This window comes from Nyctereutes procyonoides, unplaced genomic scaffold, assembly GCF_905146905.1.
Source record: "Nyctereutes procyonoides isolate TBG_1078 unplaced genomic scaffold, NYPRO_anot_genome, whole genome shotgun sequence".
Taxonomy (NCBI): domain Eukaryota; kingdom Metazoa; phylum Chordata; class Mammalia; order Carnivora; family Canidae; genus Nyctereutes; species Nyctereutes procyonoides.
This window is the reverse complement of record NW_026575133.1, coordinates 25,961,587-25,984,765: the sequence shown is the minus strand read 5'-3', so window position 1 is coordinate 25,984,765 and position 23,179 is coordinate 25,961,587. Positions and strand designations below refer to the sequence as shown.

The window sequence follows — 23,179 nt, the reverse complement described above, 5'->3', positions numbered from 1 at the left end:
AGGGCTCCGGGGCCCGCCGAGCCTGCCCCTCCCGGCAGAAGCAAGCGGGCTGGGCCCAGGAGCCCGGCAGGGCCTTCGCCTTCGCGGGCTGCAAAAATACAACAGAGGGCGCAGAACCCACCAGCGCCGTGGCCTTGCATACCAATGCACGCGCTGGCTGCAGACCGCCAAGTTCCTAAAAACGTCTCTGGCAGACCCGAGGGGTTTCGGTTTGCTTTCCATTTGGAATCACCGCATCACACCAGCCGCGTTTACTTGGAAGGGGCGGGGGGCGGGGGGCGGGGACCAAACCCACCGCGCGGCGCACACGCCTGGATCTCGCATTCCAGACTCGAGCCGCTGGGTGTCAGCGCGACATGGGGCGGGGGGAGGGTTCTCTTCGGAGGTTTCATTCGCCATCCGCACGTCACTCCCAAACTTTTCCTCCCTGCGCTCGGGGAGTCAGGTTGACGCGCCCCGGATGCGGGGCTCCAGGCGCGGGGCTGGGCGCGCTCCCGCGGGGCCCGAGCCGCACAGGCTCCGGGGCTGCGCTCGGGCTTCGCAGGTACAAGTTGGCGCGGGGCGCGGGGCGCGGGGCCGGGGCGCGGGGCGCGGGGCCGGGGCGGGCGGGGGGGGCGGCTCGGGGCTGCGGCAGCGCCCCTCGGCGATCCGGCCCGGGCGGCGCGGGCGGCGGCGGCGCTGGGCGTGGGGAGTCCGGGCCGGCGGAGCTGCGCGCAGCCTCCCTCCCCGGCGCTCCCGGCGCGGCGGCGGCGGCGGCGGCGGCGGCGGCCCAGGCAGACAATGAACTTGCGAGCGCGCCGAGCCCAGGCAGGTTGGAGCCCCGCGTCGCTCGGCCCGGCCTCCCCGAGGCCCCCGCGGACCGCCGCGTCCCGGCCGCCTCCGGGCGCCCCGCGCGCCGGGGACCCCGCGGGGAGGGCTGCGGGGCGGCGGCGCCGGGGCTCGCGTGGCCCCTGCCTGGCTCGGGAGCGTGCCGCCGGGGCTCGGGGGCCGCGGACCGGGAGCGGGGGTGGCGGCGCCGCGCACAGCCGGAGGCCGGACGCACGGACACCCCGGGGCTCTCCGCGGGCGAGCGCGCGCCGGGGGCGGTGGGGGGGCGGGGATCTCCCCAGCCGGCGGCCCCGCTCCCCGCTCCCCGCTCCCCGCTCCCCGCGCACTTCGGGGAAGTTTCCCGGCGCAGCCCCGGGCAGGTAAGCGGGGCATCCGCCTCTGCGTCCCCGGCTCCGGCGGGGGCCGCCTCCCGAGCTCCCGCTCCAGTCCCGCGGCCGCTTCGGGCGGAGGAGGCCGCCGGGGGGACCCGGCTCCGGGGTGGGGGGGGACCCCGCGGGGGCGGCTGTGGGAGGAGACGGGGGCGCGGCCGGGCCCCGAGCGGCCTGAACTTTTGCTCCCGGCCCCTCCCCCGTCCTCGCGCCCGCCGCCCCGCGCTCCCCCCCGCGGCCGGCCGCGGCTCAGGAGGCGCCGGGACTCGGGGGTTGCCGGCGCTGCTCGGCGGGGCGGGGCGGCCCCGGCGCGGGGGCGACGCCTGCGATCGTGCCGGGGCGCGGGGGCGTCGGGGTGAGTGTGCGGGCGCGGACGCCGCGGGGCGCCCCTGGCCCCCTCGGGGCCCCCGCGGTGGCGGGAGGGAGGCGCCCGGGGGGACGAACGTCGCCTTTGGGGAATGAATGAAGAGCCGTGACAGCGCCTGGCGACTCCTCGGGGCGAACGGATGGGCCGGCGCGTGTGCGCGCTTGTGTTCAGGATTCGGAGCCGCCCGCGTCCTGGGCGGGGCGCCCCGTCGCGGCCCCGGGGCCCGCGTAGCCCCGCGCCCCGCGCCCCGGCCCGGCCCGGCCCGGCCCGGCCCCCTCGCGGCTGCAGAGCCCGGCGGCCCCCAAGGCTGGGCTCGGTTGCCGGCTGCTGGCGGCTGGATGTCTGCGCCGCGCGTGGGGAGGTTGGAGAAGCAGGCGGCAAGGCTGAGACTAGCTCCTGTGGCGGGGGGACCCCCCGTTCCCCCGTTCCCCGCGTGCACTGGGTGAGTTGGTGGCACGGAGTTTGGGGCATGAAGCTGTGCTCTCGGGAAGCCCCAGGACGCCCCGTGAAGGGACTTGGCGCGCCGATCAGTGACACGGAGCAGCGGGCTCAGGTTCCAGGCTCTTCGCTGGGTCCCCAGCCCCTTTATCAGCTGCGGTTGCTCTGAGCGCAGCCACCCGGCGACGGAGCAGAAAGCCACCTTGAGGGCATCTGCACCCCCTGCGGCACCCCCACCCCCACCCCCACCCCGCAGGAAACTGAGGTCTGGAGATTTGCCCCAAGTTCCTCTCTAGCACCTTACCACTCGGCTCCTCACCCTGGCTTTCCTGCCCACGACCCCCCCCCACACCCCGCCCCCCGCTTTTGCAAAATCAGGAATCCTCCCTTACAGAAGATGGCACTTATTAATTTTACAAACTGCATGTTGAGTCAGGATGGTTTAATTGGTACCTAAATACTTAGGAGTCATATAGGATTTTGCTTAAAATAGCGAGCGAATAAAAATACCTTTTAATTAGGTAGTTTTTAATCAGGTAAGTTTTTGTCTACAATACTCCCGGAAGACTGGCAGGAAAATGGTCTTCCTGCCTCTTCCTGGATGGGGAGCGTGAGCCAGCCAGGTGAGGCCGCTTGCCGTGGTCTCCCTCTCGGTGTATATTTTTTTTAATTTTTATTTATTTATGATAGTCACAGAGAGAGAGAGAGAGAGAGAGAGAGAGAGGCAGAGACACAGGCAGAGGGAGAAGCAGGCTCCATGCACCGGAAGCCCGACGTGGGATTCGATCCCGGGTCTCCAGGATCGCGCCCTGGGCCAAAGGCAGGCGCCAAACCGCTGCGCCACCCAGGGATCCCTCGGTGTATATTTGAGCCAGAAGTGGAACTGCAGGTCTGGCCTTCCCTTCAAGGTCTGGCTCCCCAGGAGAACCGTCTCTAGGGCCCTGGGAAGGAAATTCAACATTGTCTTTTCTCTTCGGATCATTGCATGACTCTAGTGAGCTGGCTCGTGGTGGAAGCAAGCAGCCAGCATTAATTTATCCAGGACATGGGAGGAGGGAGTGGCGGCAGAGTGGGGGCACGTTTGCCCCCACTGTGCCTTGCTTTTCTCTGATGGCTGGAGCTTGTGATGCCTGAACCACTGTCTTGGCCGGGGATCCCAGCACTGTCACAGTGGCTTCTGTGAGGGCTGCTCTTTCTGCACCTTTCTCTCCTCTGTCTCTCTGGCCCTGGCCAGGAGAGGCATTTGGTTTTCCACCTGCCTGAAAGAGACAGGATTAATCTCTGCATCTGGAAGAGGCAGTGTTTGCGGGAGAGGTTAGGAGGTGGATTGTGCTTATTTGGTGTTTGGAGGAGAGCGTAAAAGAATCTCCCAAGTTAGCCAGCTGGGCCACAGGAACCCCAGGCCCTTTGAATCTGCACTGTGAGAAGCTTTAGACTCGTACCAGGTCGTGATTAGACTGTGGTTGTTCAAGGCCACCTAGGGCCCAGCTGGAAATTGCTCTTGAAAGTGTAGGAGGAGCGTGAGGGGAGGGAGATTCTGGAGCTACCTGAGTAGGCGAGCTCCATGGGGGGCAGCTTTGACTCAGGCTTGGCCAGTTGGGGAAGAATGGACTTGCAGGTCTTGTTAATTTTCAAGAGAATTTTCAAGCGTGGATATTCAAGCGTGTGCTCAAGTTCTAGAATTGGACAAAAAGGTTGGGGTGGGTCCAGTGCCAGGGGGTTTGAAGCTTGACATCTGGCCCTGTGTATGTGTAATGGGAGGAGTGTCCCACCGTGGGAGATGTGACACGTGATAGAAATGGGCTCAGAGCCCCAAGGGCTCAGAGACTAAGAGTTGACGGGTCTCCACGTGGCTGTGGCCCAAGCCGGGCTTCTTCATGTGTTTGTGTATCATGTACTCAGTGAGTGGCTACTTGATGAGCTCCCGTCAAGTGACGTGCCAAAACTTTTCATATAATTTCATTTATCAAATAGATCCCATGGTGGAACATCTGGGGATGGTACGGTGATAGGACAGGCCCAGCCCCGCCCCTGCAGGACGGGGAGTACCAGAAGTACCTGTGCCGGATGGACAAATAAACCTCGAGTCAGGAGGGAGAGTATGGCAAGGACGGTGCTGGAGGGGTTGGGTTGTTGGGGAGGAGTCTCCTTTTACAAATGTGGAAATCTGGGCTTGGAGCAGTTGGGTGACTTGCCCAAGAGCCGAAAGTGGAGAGTCAGTCTAGGTCTCTGATGCCTAGCTCCTGGGCCTGCTTTTTCTCCCCCACCATGCTGTGCGGGGGCCTCTTGGACGCTCCCAGGTGAATCCACACCCTCTGTGGTTGGCAGCTCTCACTTTTCCTGTCTGCTTCTTTGGAATCCATCCCCTTACGGGGGCCTCAGTAGGTCCAGGATTGCAGAGATGCCATTTGGAACCATGTGTCAGAGAGAGAGAGAGAGGACTTTCCTTAAATTCTAAAGGCAGAAGCTATGTTTGTTTAAACGTAGTGGCTGGCACGGGAGGGTCATTTCTGGGAGCAGTCAAGCGGCGGTCACCCTGTAGCGGCGTGTCATTTAGAAGTGATCCTTCCCATTGATCGTGGAGAATAATGCAGCCTGTCTTTCCCCCACCCTGCCACCCCAGTCTGTATGTTGGGAGGCTCGAGAGCGATATTCACTTCCTTCCGTGGGTGATTTCGTTTCTGTCGTGTGAATCGGGAGATTGTGTTGTCACTTAGCCGACCAGGTATCGGGAGGCTGAATGTTTGGACATGCACAATGTATTTCTTTATTGTTCTCAAGTGCTGAGATCTGATTTCCTTACTGAGGTGCCCCTTCTTTACAGTAGAGCCCTGGGAGACGATGACCCGTGTTTTCACAGCACAAAACAAAGCATAAAGGTGGCAGGTACCTGGTTAGTCTATCCCATGTAGAGAGCTGAGAAGAAGAGTGAAGGTTTTGTGTTGATTTGGGCCAATACAGATTAAAAAAAAATTTTTTTTTGACCTATGGGGGTTGGGGAGGTAGACAGTCATGACAGCTGTCATTTGCTGGGTCCCTACTAGTTCCCAGCTGGCCCTGAGCCAGGCAGGTCAGATCGCTGTCCCCCCCCTCTTTTGTTTCAATTAGAGGGCGGGGAGGCTGTTTTGAGACCACCCAGACCAAGTTTTCAGCCTTCCAGATGTACAGGAGGAGGGATGAAGAAATTACAGCAGAAGGAGGACAGAAAGGAGAGAGGGTAGAGAATAACAGTCGTGGCCTCCCCAGAAGGGGAAGGCGAGCGTGAATCAGCAAGTGGTTAAGTTAGGGGGAGGTGGCCACGGAAAGGGGGTTCTCGGTCTCTGCTGGTTTCAAAAGGGATGTGAGGTCTCGAGCGGCGTCTCTTTCATCCCTGGCAGCGATGTGCAGCATTTAGGTGGCCCCAGGTGTGGGCCTCGGGCCAGGTGCGCAGGGGCCTAGGGGCAGCACTGGGCATCAGGGCAACACCCAATTAGTGGGCGAGGCAGAGCTTGCACAAGGCAGTTATGTAAGGCTGCTGAGAGCGTGGCAGGGCATGGTTAGCAGCTCTGGGGTTGGAGAGGCCTGGGGTGACTTCATGCCCTGGCCTGACAGCTGCTGTCCTATACATGCATTGACACCTGCCAGGTGCTTGGAGGAGTGCCTGGCATACAGTAGGCACTCATAAACGTCAGCCCTTGTGGTATTTCTTGAGCTCTAGAGCTCGTAACCAGGGTCAGAGGATGTCTCTGAACTCCCTGAAATTGCATGTACAACTTTTGATGCAGATGGTAGATGCGTGTACTTTGGGGTTAGGAGGCATGATTTCTAGCAAATTCTACCCTTGAGGGCTTCTCTGACACCTCATAAGGCCAGGAGCCCCAGGACACCTAGATCCTATTCGGGTTTTCTTCGGCTGGTTGCTTCTCCCTCTCGGGGCTGTTTCTTCATGTGTGCGAGGAGCGGCTGGATGAACAGCCTCTTTCTGACCCTTTCAGCTCACACTGTGGGCAGGCTGTGGATCCGTGGGGTTGTGTTCCCACTGGTCAGAATTAAGCAGGGGGCAGATGGGGCAGGTCTCCCCGGAAATGTGCTGAGTGGCTTGCTTTTGAATGTGACGTCTTGAGCCCCACTGTAAGCTTAAAAGGGTAGAGCAGGCTCGCGGGGGTAGGGCCCTCTGGCTGGGGCGGGCTCTCTCTCCCTGACACCTATGCCACGTCTCTAGAGCTCGTCCTGGTCCAGGGCTTTTGGGTCTCAGAAGAAAGTGAGGTTGGCAGATCCTCAGAAGCAGAGGGTGTCATTATAATGGAAACTTGGACACTCTCCAGAATTGTGTTTGTGATGAAAATATTGAAGCAGGCAGCCTAGTCACCCAGGTGCCTGGGAAATACCCCAACATGGGCAAATAATTAGATACAGACCGGCCGCAATTATTTTTTCCTGCAGTGTGCTGGGACCTGGTGGTTTCACGTTTTCTCTTGAAAGGGAGTATGCTCCTACTACTGATCCGTTTGCTCCCTGTGGCAAACATGTCAGTGGTGGGCTCGGTGCGGGAGGCAAGACCACGGGGGCTGGTGATTGTGTCCCTCCCGGGGCAGCCCTGGGTCAAGGGACGGTTCTGTCCTGCTCTGCTGTGGCCTCGTAGGGACCCGCCCCAAGGGCCTGGGCCTGGCGCACCTTTGCTATGAGCTTGGAAGCTGCGTCCCAGACTCTGGGAAGGTGGGATGTCGTGTCATCCCCTTGCTGAAAGGGGCTGGGTAGCTCTGTCTGCCCCTTGTGACACCCATTTCCTTACGCTGATGCAAGTGAAGCTCAGCCTGCACCTTCATGTGTGCGGTGAACCAAGTGTTCGGTGCCTCCACGCAGACCTTCTTTTACCCCAGGTGGTGACTCCCTTGGAGGCCCCGGGAGCGCAGCGTGGGTGGTGGGTGAGCCTGGCCAAGTCCCTCCTCTGTTTCTTTGTTCTGTTACCCATGACCCTGGGCAAATGGCTTGACCTTCCCTGATGAGCCTCAGTTTGCTCATCGGTAAGGAGGGGGTTAATAATTTCTACTTTGTATTGTGTTTTGAGTATTAGAGGTCACAGAACTTAGGGCTCAAGGGGTCTCCCCATGTCAAACCCCTCTTCCTGGCCATCTGTCTCTGCTTGAAGCTGACGTCAGAGAAATGTGCCTGAACTGGTGGGCAGGCGGGCCTCATGGCCCTGAACAGAGGGCTTCGGGCAGGGGGGCCGACTATTGCCCCCGTGCTCCCCAGCCCCCCCCCCCAGGTCATAGGCAGAGTGGGAAAGCTGCAGCTCCCCCCGGGGCAGCCCCCTCCTCCGGGGGCAGCTGGCAGGGCCAGATGCGTTCTCCGGGTGGGAGAAGGCAAGACCGGGCTCCTCATGCCCAGCTCCTCTCCCCAGGCTGCTGGGACAGTGTAGAGGACAGTGTAGACACCCCCAGGTGCAGACACGCAGGCGGAGCACCCTCTGTGCAGGAGGAAACATCGGGCATGGGCTAGGAGAGTCCCTTGCGGACAGCGAGTAGTAATGCCGAGCCCCGGGCCTGGTCCTTGGTGGGGGTTGACAGATGGGGCCCATGAGGACAGGGGGGCATCGGGGTGAGGTGGCAAGACCTGTCAGTGACATGTTGTCACCTGCAGCACGTGGCAGTGATCGCCGCGGTGAGGCGATGATTCACTGGGCACCCCCAGGATGCATTCTAACTGAGAGGGGGGTCTCCCCAGGGGAGGTGCAGGCTCACCCAGAGCCTGGCCAGGAGAACCTTATCCACCTCCTCTTGGCTCCCCACCAAGCCCCAGAGCCCCCGTCGCCTTCAGGAAACCTTTGCCAGGAAGTCACAGCACGTCTGCCGCCTCTTCCCTGTGGCCCTCCGTCCCTTATCCAAGCGCTGCTCTCCTCCTCTGAGCTGCATTCTACTCCGTCCAGCTCCACCTTGAGCCCAGCGCACTAGTCTCCTGGGTGCCACCTGCCCGCCCCAGCCCAGTGAGCCTCTCGAGGGTGCGGACGGTGTCTGGGAGGCCCGCTCATGGCTAGGCCCCTACGGAGTCTGGAGGGATTGGCAATGATTGAACTAATGCATCCACTGCAAATAATTCTTTCAAAAGCCCATTTTTCCTGGACTCTTCCTGGATTTTACATGGGCCCCTGGGTGTGACCCAGAGGACATAAAAGAATCCCCAATTTGGTAGCACAGTATGGGAGTTAGCTTGCCACTAAATTTCTGAAAGAGTCAAGAGCCTAATGTAATAACCATGGATTTCCTGGCATTAGGTTTTTGGGCCATTAATTAGTTTTTTTGTGTGTCTTGAGAGTCTTGGGGAGAACTGTTATGGACATTTGGTTGGCGTTTCAGAAATATAAACAGGAGCCATCCACTCAGGGAAGAAATGTGGGGGCTGTTAGCATTTCTTATAGCTGGCATAAATAGCTTGTCTTTAAGTTCCACGCGCCTTTGTTTGGAATGTAAATATTTGCATTAAAAATATAAAGTATATCCTGGCATGCATTTATTGGGACCATAATTTCCAAACCTAAAATCAGACTATTGGTCTGCAGAGGGTTATTTCCTCTGATTTGTGAACCTGTTTATATAAAGAGCCTTCCAGACGTACACACACAGAACCATATTTGCTTGTGCACGTGAGGGATTCCAGGGTTATTGGAGAGCAGGGTTGCCCTGGGGAATCTGGGCCACTTGTGCTTCCCAGCATGCATTTCTGATCACGCTGTCTGTTCAGTTGCAGCCACTCTGAGGATGGCCAAGTTTTGGCCCAGGTCCCATGGGATCGGCTGGCTGCTCTGTCCTCAGTTTCCTGGACATCCAGGCAGGGGGTTGGCTGCAGCTGGCTCATCTCTGGGTCGTGTAACCAGATGCTTGATTTTAGCATTGCTGTTGCTTTAGGATGATGTGGAGAAGAAGGAGGGCTTGGTGGCCATCCTGTGGTCTGGTGAAGAGAGCAGGAAGTTCCCATTTCTGGGTTCATGGCTGAACTCCGAAGGCCTCTGTTGGATGTCATCCTCCATTAGATTCTTGGGGACAGTTTGGCTTTTTATTCGAGTGTGAAGAACAGCCCTGCTTTGTCAGACACTTGCTGGAGATGGAATATTACCACTTCGCTGGTCTCTGCCCTCTTCTCCTGAGTGAGAGGTTGGGGGCTGCAGTTGGGCCAGGCCAGGATGATGTTTCCTGATGTTTTGTGAATGTGTGTGTGTGTGTGTGTGTGTGTGTGTGTGAGGGTGGAGGGAGTTGTTCTCAAAACCCTCTGTGGCAGCCCTGGTTAGAAACCCTGCCTCCCAAAGTCTCCACAAATGGAGAGGTAGAGGTCTGCTGCCCTGTTGGGAGACAACCAGCCTGGGTGATAGGCCAGCTCCAAATCTAGGCTTGACCCACACCTGGCAAGCTCTCCATCATCACAGGGTGGAGGGCAGGGGGGAAGGGGGCATGGCCCCTGGTTGCCTAGTACCAGGACCCATTTGTCCCTGCTTCCCAGCCATCCAGGCTCTTTACCTTGGGTGGGGCCAACTCCACTTCATATGCTGCACCTGTTACCTTAGCACCGGACTTACTTGAGGTAGCAGGAGTCCTCCATCTTGCCTTTCCCATCCCCATCTTGCAAAGGGCATAGCGTCCTCATTATAGGAGTTCAGGCCTCCCTGTGCTTGGGAGCTCTTCCTTCTTGGGCTCCCCAGATGCTGAGCCCGACATGGGAGAGGAAGTGAGGGACAGAGGTAGTCTGAGGGGAGAGGCTTGCAGAACCAGGGCTCAAACCCCCACGCTGCCCTGGGCCATCCAGTGTTAGGCATGGAAGTTCCTCTGGTTGGTTCTTACTTTGACCCATCAGTGAACATTCCTTATTCCTTATCCTAGTCCTTTTTGTCCAGCCTTAGAAATAGTGAGCCCTTTGGAAGGACTACTTCCTGTGTTGTGTGCCTGGGTGTTCTTGATCTGCGGGGAAACTCACAGTTGCCTTTTCTGTGGTCCTCTTTAGCCTGACCCACAGTGATGTAAGCCTCCCCCCCCATATTCTCTGTCACGGTTCTTAATAAAGATCGCATGATCCTGGAAGGCCTGGGTGTGCAGCCCCACAGTGGGCCAGTAACCCAAGTGCGCTGTTCCAAAAGTCAGAGGAAATAGTTGCTTTTAGGACATGCTGAACTTGCCTTAGCATGTTATCAGTCGGAATAAATAAGAGGATGAAGGGACGCTCCGATTAATGAGAGTGGGAGCAGCCTGACCTTTGTGACGTCCTAGCTGAAAAGCTATTTATACCCACTATTGCCGCAACTGTGAGAAACTAGACGTGGAAGGATGTGCAGGAGAGAAGAGTGGGCACTAAATGTGGCCTCCTCAGGAGCACCTCCCGGGCCAAAAAAACCCAAACCCCAAAAAACAAAAACAAAAAACCCAAAAAACCCACCTGCCCACAGGTTGATGGTTGCAAATCCATGGATCCTTTACATTGGAAAAACTTGACTCAGAGAATAAAAATGATGTATTAAAAGCTAGGTGAAATGATGTATTAAAAGCTTGGTTGCCGTTTGGGTGGTAGAAAGGAAATTTGCTTTCAGCTGTTAAAACCGAAACAAATTGGTAGACAAAAATGCAGGCCTGCCCACGTTTGAGTCAGCAGTGTTTTTGGTTTATGGAAGAAGCAGATTTACCCACTGAAAATTAGCTGTGTACCTTTTGGACCAGCCGTGAAGCTGCAGAACTGTTGAGGGAGGGGTGTGTGTATGCGCGTGCATGTGCCTGCGTGCGTGTGTGTGTGTGTGTATTTATCTTACAAAGTTCTCATCTGGTTTATTTTTAACAATTATGCAATAGACTTTTTTTTTTGGTCCATTCAACCTATTCTTTTTTTAAAAACAGCTCTATTGAGATGTAGTTCGCATACCACACGTTTAAATTAAATCCACCCATTTAAAGTATAGAAATCAGTAGTTTTGAGTATATTTACAGATACATGTGCAACCAGCACCACGTTCAATTTTAGAACATTTCATCATCTCAGAAAGAGGGCCTGTACCCATTAGCTGGGTACATCAGCCCCCGCCCCCCCAGCCCTGAGCAGTGAGGAATCTACTTTTCCATCTCTGTCGGTTTCTCTGTTCTGGACTTTTGTAGGACGAGAATCGTGGAACACGTGTCTTTTGTGACTGGCTTCTTGCACTTGCCATCGTAGTTTCAGTTCACCATGTTGTAGCATGTTCAGTATTGAAGTCCTTTTGATGGCAGATCATATTCCGTTGTATGGTTAGACCATTTTTTAAAAAGATTTTATTTATTTACTCATGAGAGACACAGAGAGAGGCAGAGACATAGACAAAGGGAGAAGCAGGCTCCATGCAGGGAGCCCGATGTGGGACTCGATCCCGGGACCCCAGGATCACGCCCTGAGCCAAAGGCAGATGCTCAACCACTGAGCCACCCGGGTGCTCCAAGACTATGTTTTTATAAACGTTTGCATTTTCTCCATCTTTAATGTCTTATGAATAAGGTTGCTGTAAACATTCATGTACAAGTTTTTGTGTGGACACGTCCATTTCTAGGGTTATAGTTTACTTTTTTTATTTTTATTTTTTATTTATGATAGTCACACAGAGAGAGAGAGAGAGAGAGAGAGAGAGAGAGGCAGAGACACAGGCAGAGGGAGAAGCAGGCTCCATGCACCGGGAGCCCGATGTGGGATTCGATCCCGGGTCTCCAGGATCGCGCCCTGGGCCAAAGGCAGGCGCCAAACCGCTGCGCCACCCAGGGATCCCTATAGTTTACATTTTTACTTGCTCTTTTTTTGAAAGATTTTATTTATTTGATAGAGGAAGAGAGGGAGAGAGCAGGGGAAGGGATGAGGAAGAGAGGGAGAGGGGGAAGCAGGCTCCCCCCCACAGAGCAGGGAGCCGGATGCAGGATTCGATCCCAGGACCCTGAGATCACGACTGAGCAGAAGGCAGCTGCTCAACTGACTGAGCCACCCAGGCGCCCCTTTACTTGCTCTTAATGAGTCATTTGCTTTTTTTACTTTTTTCCCTGGCCCTAGGGAAGGCGTAATCTTCAGATGGGTTTCTGTGCCCCTTCTGGATTGTCTGACTTTTAGAGCTTGGAAGGGCCTTCGGGGAATCATAGTGTAGCCCCACGTTGTAGCTGGGGAAACTGAGGCCCTCAGAGACCACACAGAGGCAGGACTGGATCCTGGTTTTCAGAGTCTGTCCACTTGCCCTGATCCTTCTTTCTGAACCCTTAGTTAAACCCCAGCTCATCCTCTTGCCTGGCGTGGGGTGGACCATGGGTGACCACCTTGCCAAGCCCGCTGTTGTCCCCCCCTCTGACCCGACAGAGGCCCGGGAATGGCTCATCCGCCCCCAGCTGCCAAACCAGAACTGGAGCGTGCGGCGCCAGTGCCTTCTCATTCTTTTTCCCTGCGGCAACAGGAGGCCAACGCTTATCCGGGGAGTAATTAAATTAGGAACCAATTCAGAGAATGAAATTTTATCTGATCTGGCTGAGCCCATAAACAAGGGGCTGTGGCTGTGACTTCAGGGTACATTATGAAGTTGTTCTTAAAGCATTACACTGGGCCAGAGCACTGACAGACCCGCGCAGGCCGGCGGGGGCCCCTCCGGGGGCACGGGCGGCTGGCGTGGCTAGGGGTTCACCCTGGAGTGTCGAGCTGTGTTACCAGACTAGGTTTTCTCGCACTCGGTTCCAGGTCCCGTTGAATTTCTGATGCAGTAGATAGAAGTGTTTTAGGGCTTGAATGTTCTGGATGCTTCAGAAAGTCCATCTTTAAGATCCTCAGGGATACCTTTCACATCGTCTTCAGGGACATCGTCATGCACCTCTACACTGTGGTGAGAGGATAACTTTGCAGGAAACCCACTGGCTCTAAGGTTGGGTGCTCAATTCAGAAACCCCCATGGAGCTTTTCAAAGGAAATACATGTGCTCCAGTCATTCATCAGGCCTGGGGGAGTGGGCCCTGGGCATCTGTGTGTGTGCGTGGGGTCGCGTGCACGGGCATCGTGTTAAGCTCTTTAGCTGAGAACTATTGGTGGGACTTAGCAGTGTTTATAATTATTCTAAGGAGAATTTTGAGTTCTTGCATGGCCAACAGAGGAGCAGATCGTCTCCACAGTGATCCTAAGGAACGAGCCTTTTTGTCTCTGTTGGGACTTGGATGGTTACTCTCTTTGGGTTTCTTGACCAGACTCCTTGGATGTGACCATCATATATTTTCCATCACTCTGCTGCCTCTGTGGGGTTGTAGGTCTGTTTTCCTTCCCTGTGAGCTGCCCTGCCACCATCTCCACAGCGGCCCAGCCAGAGACCCAGGGGTCTCCCATGGCGCTTAGCTGGTACTGCAGGGGTTGCTTCCTTAACATGTACCACTAAAGACATGTACTTACCCTCTAAGACAGGAAGTGTGTCCTACTCAAGGCTACATTTCCAGGGCCTAGCCCATAGGAAAGAATGATTAGATGGATGGATGGATAGATGGATAGACACATGGGTGAAGGGAAGAAAGGCAAGAGTATACTGGGTAATTGAAAACCTTAGCCCCGCTGTGTGGGGACAGCAAAGGTCTTACAGGTGTCCTGGTTCATTTTCCTGTCCTGCCCACAGCCCCTTTATACCTGGGGAAGCCACGACCTGTGGAGGTGAAGGGACCTACCCCTGATCCTTCTGCCTCGTTAACATGAAGAATCATTTGGGAGCCTGACCCTTCAACCAGCTCTTTTGATTCAGTCTTTCTACCTTCCCTTAAGAGTCACTCTCCCGATTGAGGAATTGCTCTGTGTCTGACACTGGGAATGAGTGAGCACCTGACACTGGGAATGAGTGAGCACCTGAGCTGGGAATGCAGCAGCACCTAGACAGACCGGTCCCTGTGGTCATGGAGCATATATTCTCATGGGGACAGACAGACAGTGGACAGTTTCACAAATATCAGAGAACAGAATGTTCTCTGATGATCAGGGAAGGCCTTTCCAAGAAGGGGACATCAATGCTGATCCTTGAATAAGAAGGCATTGCCACCTGAAGCTCTGAAAGGGAGTCCCAGGCAGTGGGGACAGCAAGTGCCAAGACCCCAAGAGGGGACCAGTTGACGGGAAAGCTGGTCAGAGGACCTGGTTTCTAGCACACTGGGGTTGACATCCATTCTTTTGTCTTCCTCCAAATTATCATCTACAGCCCGGCCTTCTCACTCGCTGTACATCTCTGGGTGAAGAACACTTGTCTGATGCTGGCTGGCTCACAGCTGCTGCAGTTGCAGAAATAGGGCTAGCAGGAAACCAGGAGAAACCCCATCCTCCTGTCCTCTCACTTAGGGTTTGGCTTGTGAGCAAAGGTTATTTTTATGTAAACATGTGCTTTACATAAGGCGAAGTCCTAGGGTGGGCAGCTGAAACTGTTCGTCAACACAAGACTGAAATAGTGCCAGGAGGTCCCCAAGGTGAGTGCACGGCTGATGACCTAAATTTGTGACAGCTCCTTGAGGGCCCTGCCATTCATTGTCCCTTTCTTGGAATCATCTCCCTTCCCAACCCAGGTCCTGCCATCACCCGTGAGCTCCATGGGATCAGCCGATTTGGTCTTCCGGCCTCTAGATCTTCCACTTCCTCTCTTGCAGGATCCTCTGGGCCTTGTGCACACCTAGACTGCTCCATGCAACATGTAGTCAGTTCATGCCAGGACACGTTAATGACAGCTTTTTTGGTGGGGAATCAGGTCCAAGGGCCCACTGGTCAACCTGACACATCATAGGGCCTCAACAGATTGTTTCTATCAATTCTTTTTATTTTTTAACATTTTATTTTTTAAAATTTATTCATGAGAGACAAAGAAAAAGAGAGAGAGAGAGAGAGAGAGACAGGCAGAGGGAGAAGCAGACTTCATTCAGGGAGCCTGATGTGGACTTGATCCCGGGTCTCCAGGATCATGCCGTGGACCGAAGGCAGGCGCTAAACCGCTGAGCCACCCGGGCTGCCCTTTATCGATTATTTTCAGACTTTAAATCTCTCTCTGGTCCTTCTTAAGGGTGTAAAGTAACATTGCAAAGTTTTCCTATAGATGTTTTTCAGTAGCTGTAGTAGATGTATAGCTCCATTTTTTATTATTTGTGATGGGTTTTTTAACTCTGGACAAAACATAAATTTCCCTGAGTTTGAGTAAATGGAAAAATAACAGAAAGAGGTCCCCCCCCCCCCCGATAGCCTGATTTAGAATCATTCCAGATGTTCACCCAGCGTCCTTTCCCAAATCCACACGGGGCTATCCCACCTGGAAACTGTGACTGTATTAACGTGTTGAAAACTTGCCGAGAATATCCCTAATCTTTTGGCATTCCTAGATGCTGCCTCATAATTTTATGGTAGCTTTTTATTTTGAAGGAATCTTGGACTCACATGAAGTTGCAAAAAATAGTACCAAGTTCCTGCGTGCTCGCAACAATAACCTCTTGTGTGACCATCGAACACTATCAAAACCAGGAGATTGACATTGGTAAAATACCGTCACTACGCCAAAGACCCTATTCTGTTGCCACTTAATTTTATTAAATCTAGGGATCTGCAGCACTTTAGAATTTCATAAACTTCAATGTTGTCATTTATCTTTTAGATTGTCTTTGGATCTCTTCCAGTTGGCCATCAGTTAAAATTGGTTTCTATTGGTCAGCTGATACTAGAAGATCCGTCATGTGTGCGTGTTACATCCTCTCTGCGCCTACACAGTGCTCCCGGGGCGCATCACCCTTGGTGCCTGCACATAGGCAGCCTGCATCCTCTGATTTGAGGCATTCTCAGATCTAAGGGGCCCTAAGGAACAGTGTGTGATAGAGCCCAGAACAGGGAATCGGGAAGCTTGAGTCCAGGCTTTGAGTGGCTGTGCTGGTCTTTATCTACACTGTGTTTACTCTCGGCACCTCTTGATATAGACACGCTTCACACCCCCACTTACAGATGGGAAAACTGAGGCCAGAGAGGTTCACTGTGCCCATGTTCTGGCAGCTGGCGAAAGGTGGAGTGGGATTTGAATCCGGGCGGTCTGACTTCAGAGGTTGCATGCTTTCACCTTGTAGGGCTGCCTTCCTTGTTCAGGCGCTGACCCTTCTGGTCTCAGTTCTCACTGACGGCTGTGTGTCTTGGGGCTGCTTGCTTGACCTCTCTGAACCTCTTTCCTCAACTGCAACATAATGGGGCTTGGTGGAGGATCTGTCTTGTCCTTTCAATCCTTCCTTCCTTCCTTCCTTCCTTCCTTCCTTCCTTCCTTCCTTCCTTCCTCCTTCCTTTCATGTTCCTTTAGTTTCTGAGTACAGTTGGTTTTACTGGTAAAGAACCAGTAGCTACTTTTAAGGTTGGGAAGATCTCTGCTGCCTGATTTAGTTTGATGGAAGCCTCAATTCCAATTGAATTATGCTCTAGTGTATTTTAATTAAACCATCTACAAGCCGATTTCTTAAAAATGCAAACTCCCCATGCAGCGTGCTGTGTCTGAACCCCCTGTGCTCAGCTGTGGGTCAGAGTGATGCTCATAATAACCAGAAGGCATGTGTGAGGCTGCTCGCTGTCAGCCTCATGGGCAGCATTAATTGTGAGATGCCACCAAAACGAGATACGAGGGCATTATCAGCAGATACTTAATTGATTTTGCATTCTCCACAAAGGAAGGTTAAAATTAAGCTTGTTTGTAAATGGCGTTTAAACCTCGCAGTCTGGGTGATGGTTGTAGAAACTGATGGAGCAGGGCCCTTGTCCAAGGGCTTCATTTTCTTTGCAGGTGGTGGAATGAGCCCATCGCTCAACTAAGGTAAAGATTTCCCCATTTAAAGGGGCCAGAAGAGTGTAAGCTTCCACCGTAAGTTTCACAGAAGGGGCCTCCACTTGAGTGCGCGCTGCTGGGCTCTGGGATGAGTGTGTAATCGCATTAGTGTGATAAATTAAAGGGCCCATATTGTTTAAATTGTCAGGCAAAGCTGCATTAGAGGAGATGCTGCTATAGATCAGAGTGATGATAAATGGCCTCATGGAAACGCCTCGTGGTAACCTCTCTGCTGGTTTATAGAATGCAGGATGCTGATTCCCAAGTGCCCTGGGAAAGGTCCCTACTCAGACCCATGATGAGGTGTAATGCCGTTTCTAGGTACTGCTCTTTCGAGGGTACGTGTACCAGGAATAAGAGAAGCTCTTTGGGCATGATTTCTCTAATCCTAATTGCATAACTCTTAAGATATCTCTGCAAGCGTCTGTATAATTTACAGGGCCCCATGCAACATGCAAATAGGAGCCCCTTCCTGAAAGATTACAGAGAATTTCACTTGCGTGAAGGGTCAATCGTGAGCAGCCGGAGGGCAGGGCTGCAGATGCATCACCCCCATGGACTCTGTGGGGCCTGGCAGGGGTGCCCGACTCCTGGGCACACTCTGGTGATATTTGCTGAGCTGAGTTGGTTCGTGGAGCGATTGTCCTGGTCTGCTGGTGGGATTTCCTGTGTTTTTCTTGGGTGCCCAAGTGTTAGGAATCTGGAAAAATCTACCACTGTGCTCTTCAGAATGGACAAGCCCAGGGCACAAATCCTCCAAGGAAACTCGTGGTCAGAGAGCTCAGCTTACAGAAGAGAAACCCTGAATGTGAAACCCTTCTAGATTGTGTGTGTGTGTGTGTGTGTGCGCGCGCGCGTGTGTGAGTCTAAAGCTAAAATCCTGGTAATTTTTCACTGCACGGTATAAAAGGCTGACAAACAGTGATTATCCAGTGCCCCTTAATGGATCCTGTGCCTCAGTCCCTAGAGGGGCAGCAGCCTATCCCCTCCCGGCCTTTCATCTCAAGAAAGTCCAGGCTTTTGGGGCCACTGTAGGTCACTCTGGTCGCTTCCCGGGGTACGAAGGAGGGGGCGGCGCAGTGCACCTCAGCTAGGAGACTCTGGCCCTGGAGCATCCTCTTCTGGAGCGAGTGGCCGCAGGCCTTGGAAGGCCCAGCTCTCCTTTGTGTGAAGCCTTTGTTCTCGCCCAGCACCGCCAGCCAGAACTTGCACGCGCTCAGTGGGTGCCTTTTTCTCACAGGAGCCAGTGGAGAAGCAGAAAGTAGCATCCGGGGCCGGCTGCCAAAGAGAAGGGAGGCTCCAGCAAAGGAGAGCCTGGCCTTTGCAGGTTTTGAATCGGAACTGGGGCCCTAGGATGAGGATGAAAGTTGTTTTTTTTTTTTTTTTTTTTTTTTTTTTTTTAATGGGGAGGGAGTGTAGGGGATGAGGCTCAGCTCAGAACACTCGTGGATAGCTGCCCAGGTCGGCTCTTCGGAGCTTCGTCTCGGGGGAGTTACTGTGTGCTGGGTTTTCCTCCTTTTGTCCTCGGTTTGGACAGAGGTCATTGGAGACGTGAGCTCGGAGCAGCAGGAGCTGTGCTGTCCTTCGTTGTTACAAGGTGATGGGTCTGAATGGGCCTCTGAGCTCCAGGAGAGAAGAAGGAAGGGTCTTCTCTGCCTCCTGGCCGGGGAGAGGTAGCAAGGCGGGAATCCCGCCCTCGGGGCCGACACCCTGTGTTGCACCTGCTGGTCTGGGTTCAGCTCCTCCCTTTCAAGGGAGCACTTGGCCAGTACATAACTTTTTCAATAAATAATGGGATTAGCATCTTCGTTTGCAAGCAGAAGCTGGTTTTCTTTCTTTTCCCTGGTAAGACATCCATGGTCATGGTTTTTTATTTTGAAAAGAAAAGTAATAGGAGAAAAGCCCACAATATTTTTATTACCTGGTGTGGGAGTCTGAGATAACTTAAATAATACTTCTGGTTTAAAGCTATCGGGGAAGAAAATATCAATGCACAAGTGAAAAATGAGAGAGAGAGAGAGAAACAGACAGAGAGAGAGACATGAAAAGATGAATGTGCTAGAATAATCTCTCTTCTCTGCAAACCCCAGAACCTCCACAGGGTCAGGGACCTTGTTTGTCTGGTCTACCTACTGTGCCCTGTGCCGCACTTAGCACAGCCACACTTAGTAGGACCTGTTAATGGACCAGTGAACCAGACACTAGGTTCCCATTGGGCCTGTGAGCCAGCATTCTTGGACAGTGGCCCTAAATAGAAGGAAATGATAAAGATAGAAGAAAATCCTACTGTCTTGTTGGAGACCTCATGGTTAGTACCTCATGTAACTCAGTTAATCTCCCCTTTGGCCCCGAGAGGTAGATGATGTGATATTTGTTTCGTAGACGGGCAGATCAAGCACAGAGGAGGTCAGTCACTTGCCTGGGATCAACCAGCTGGGAGTGGCTGGGCTGAGATTTGGTTCTAGGACTTGCTCCACAGCTGTGCTGTAGGAGATGTGAGGGTGGGAGAGAAATAATGTTTATGGACAGCCAGGTGTTGGGGATGCCTTGGTGCTCCCAGTCTGTGAGCCCTAACCCACAGAAGGGCACAGGCAAGGAAGTAAACGCTGGCTGCTGGGGAATCGGTGGGTAGGACATGTCCGGGCCCTACAGACTCGGAGCTTAGAGTCTAGTGGACGGACTAGACATAAGCACTTAGTCAAATGGTCGTTTAATTGCAGTGGTGATGAGTGTGTCGCAGGGGAGACCTTAGGGGTGGGAGTGGTGCACAAGTATGCTGGCTGATGCATCGAGCCTTCTAGCCCGGGGTACAGGGGCTGTCGGGGACTCTCAGGTCATGATGGACAAGGCTGGCGGAGGGTGGGCAGAAGGAAGCTCTGGGCCCAGGGCGGAGGGAGGGAAAGGCCCCAGCAGGCCTCTGGAGGGGCAGTCTGCAGCTGCTGGCTAAGCGACAGGAGGGTCCTGGTCACAAACCCCAGTGAGGTGCTGGGACCTGTGGTTCTCTCTGTGATGTTCAGAGAGTGTGGAGTCTTTGTTCCTGGAGACTGGGTTCCTGGAGAGAACCACCACTCCAGGCGCAGCCGCCCCGACCCCCAGCATTGCGTCCCTGCGGTCAGGGTGGCCCACACTGCCTAGCACCTCCTGCCTTCTGCCTTCAGGGGACCTGGGCTTCCTCCGGGGACAGGGTTCCTGGGACCTCCATCCTCTTTCTCCATTGGGAGATTGAGAAATTCTCTGGAAGCAGCTTGCAGAGAGGAACCGTCTAAGGCCCACGTGAGGACTCCGTGTCTCCCTCCCTGGGGGTGCGGGTCCTCTTGGCTGCACAGTGGGAGACCCGGGACCCAGCGGTGAGTTCCCTTTCCTGGCGGTGGGGCAGGGAGCCTTGGGCCTGCTGTTGATGCAGCCTCTGCCCCAGAAAGTCTCCTACGGGAGGAGGCTGAAAGAACATGTGAGCCAGCCCGCCCCGCACACCTCACCCCTGCCGCATGCCTGGCCGGGCCGCCGAGCTGAGCAGGCCCCGGTGCGGCCTCCTGGCCATGTCCACCCCGGAGGAGCCCTTAGGACCTGGCAGCTGGAGGTCATTAGCTGTCTGACTGCGAGCTGGGTCAGAAAATAAGCCCAAAGAGGTTACGAGCTCTGTTAGTCACTCTGAGATGCATAAGCAGAGGCGGCTTTGGTTTGGCGCCTCTGGAGGGAAACAGGTGTCCATCCGATGGGAGGACGTCCGCCTTCATCGAGGCGACAGGGCTGGATGGCGCTGGGGCGTCCGCGCCGTGTCAAACTGCCTGCGTGCCCTTTGCCTCTCTCTTGCTTTCTTACGGGGCAGAAACTTAGCGCCACACGCTCTAACTTTCTTCCTGGATGAACGCAAGCAATTCCACTGATTGCTCTGGTGCTGATACGTGCTGAAAGGATTCTATTGTGGATAGGTCCGGGTGACTAATAGAGGTGAGAATGAACTTGATCTGGAACGTTTAGCTTGGCTGTGGGGCCCATGCTCTCTCTCTGTGGGGCGTGCTGCTCTGAGGCTTCTCCTTCCGTGCTGGGAGTTGTGCCAGGTAACGGGAGGAGGTGACGGCTGCCTGCTGTCTCCTGTTGTTTTGCTCACCTAGAAGCGGGGTTTGGGGCTGATCAAACATCCGGCCCTACACCTGGCCTCAAGGGTACCTCATCCAGAGGAGGGGAACGCCATCGGTGCGCCGCCCCAGTGCCCTGCCCTGCCTGCCCTTCCCACGTCTCTCCTGGGGCTGCCTTTGGAAATGAGCTTTGCTCGGATGCCCCACTCCAGGGAGATAGACCGCTAAGCTGCAGAAACGTATCCCAGAAAGTGAAGCAGATTTCGTTTCTGCCTGGCCTCGGTCCCTGTGTTTCTGGAGGGGAGTTGGAGCCGCCTGGATGAGTCCCGTGCAGGTGTGGCGGTCTGTGGCGCTCAGAGGAGCTCACCTGTGTGCCAGAAGATACTGTGGTGCAGCAGCTCTCGCTCACCCCCACACTTAGTCCATCCCGTGGGGTTCTGGATGCCTCCGCCACCGGGCCTGCGAGCCCACCGCACAGGCCTTGTTTGGTTCACTGCTGTGCCCTTGGCTTGACACCACAGTGGGGTTTTGTGGACTTTGTTGAATGGGTTAATTTGGGGCATGCTGAATGCCCTCAATAGCCAAACTGTGGAAGGAGCCAAGATGTCCTTCGACAGATAAATGGATAAAGGAGATGTGGTCAATATATACAATGGAATATTACCCAGCCATCAGAAACGATGAATATCTACAATTTACGTCAATGTGGATGGAACTGGAGGGTATGATGCTGAGTGAGAAAAGTCAGTCGGAGAAAGACAATCATCACATGCTTTCACTCATACGGGGAATATAAGAAATAGTGCAAGGGACCATAAGGGAAGGGGGGAAACTGAGTGGGGAAAAATTAGAGAGGGAGACAAACCATGAATGACTCCTGACTCTGGGAAACAACCAAAGGTTGTGGAAGGGGAGGTGGGCAGGGGATCGGTTGACTGGGTGATGGGCATTAAGGAGGGCACCTGATGGGATGAGTATTGGGTGTTATATGTTGGCAAATTGAATTTAAGTAAAATATATTAAAAAATAAATTTAAAAAATTGGGGACATGCTGTCTGAAGACAGATTATGGCCCTTGGGGGTGAGGGACTGGCCTCCTTGAAGTTAAACCTTGGTGCGTGGGCTTGGGGGCCCTGGTTTGTGAGTGGGTAGGAGACTCAGACCAACATTGCACCTTATTCTAAAACTCTAAGTGCAGGGGATTCTATTTCCTTCCAAAAACTGTTCCTTGGACACCACCAAAACATTACACATTGAAAGAAAACTTCCCACCTGTGCAGAGTTCTCTTTGTCCCCTTGACCTTCCTCTGTTGTTTGCTCCTGACAGCGCCCTGGGCCACATCAGTATTCTCTTGTTACCCCAGGAAAAATGGGACCATGTGTCCAAAGTTGGAATAGTCCCATGTAAGTGGGGAAGCAGAGTGAGGGAAATCCGTGTCTCTCTGAGGGAAGGGTCGGGGTCTGGTTCAGCAGGGACAGGCTGGCTGGCCTCTGTCTCAGGTGTCCCCCAGTGGGAGCTCACGATTGACATGGAGCCTGGCTCATCGGTCCTCTGCTTGGCCGTTTAAAGTTAGTGACTTGAATTTCTACACCTGAAATTATAAACTTTCCGGTAAATACCCCGCCCTCTTCAGCTGTTACCAGGCCATAGGCCCTGCCCACTGCGTGTTTGAGTTTCTCCTTCTGTACTGGTTGACCTTGACAGTGACATCATAGCATGAGGGGTCGGGCACCAGGTGACTTGCCAGGGGACCTTGGGTCCCCCTGGCAGCAGCTTCCTGAGACCCAGACCCAGTAACTCGTGCCATGTTACATGGTTCACACAGTCTCCGCCCTTTGTCATCCATTCCAGGGACGAGCTTGAATCTTACTAGACTCCTGCGTCACCTGGTTGTACGTATGGTCTGTGTGGCATTGATTTGTATGGTCGCCGAGCTGGTGGGATTTGGTTGTGACCCCAGTTCTTCCTGCATTTGGGAGTTTTAAGGGATGTGGGCAGTCACATGAGATTTCGGCTTGTGGGGAGCTTGTGGGGTGAAACTCAGCCTGGGGGCCCCCAAGGGAGAGGCCTCTGGGGCACGATGCTGAGCTGGATGTCTGTGCAGGGACGGGCCACCTCCCCACCTCTGAGAGGCGGAGTCCCCACCCTGACTGGTCGTGTCCCACTTATGCCTGACTGCAGCTTAGCCCAGAGAGGGGCTTGCTCGAACCTGTTTGGATACTTTCTTCCTAGCTTGGATTATCTCCCTGCTAATGCTTTCTTTGTGGGCTTGAGGCCCAAAATCAAACCTACCATTCTAGGATA

General features: G+C 54.3%; 1 protein-coding gene across 9 annotated transcripts in view; it reads left to right on the top strand.

The window, feature by feature from the left end:
• The first annotated feature begins 356 nt into the window (after nucleotides 1–356).
• CHST15 (carbohydrate sulfotransferase 15) overlaps nucleotides 357–23,179 on the top strand; it is a 74,772-nt gene continuing 51,949 nt past the window's right edge. For 5 of the 9 annotated variants that reach the window (XM_055299916.1, XM_055299914.1, XM_055299917.1 and 2 more), the window contains exon 1: nucleotides 357–544. The gene's annotated coding sequence lies outside the window, so the exon portion shown is untranslated. Of the gene's footprint in view, nucleotides 545–1,140; nucleotides 1,188–1,519; nucleotides 1,552–1,882; nucleotides 2,006–23,179 lie in introns of those variants that run through there. The other 4 variants (XM_055299912.1, XM_055299919.1, XM_055299918.1 and 1 more) reach the window with 4 other exon arrangements.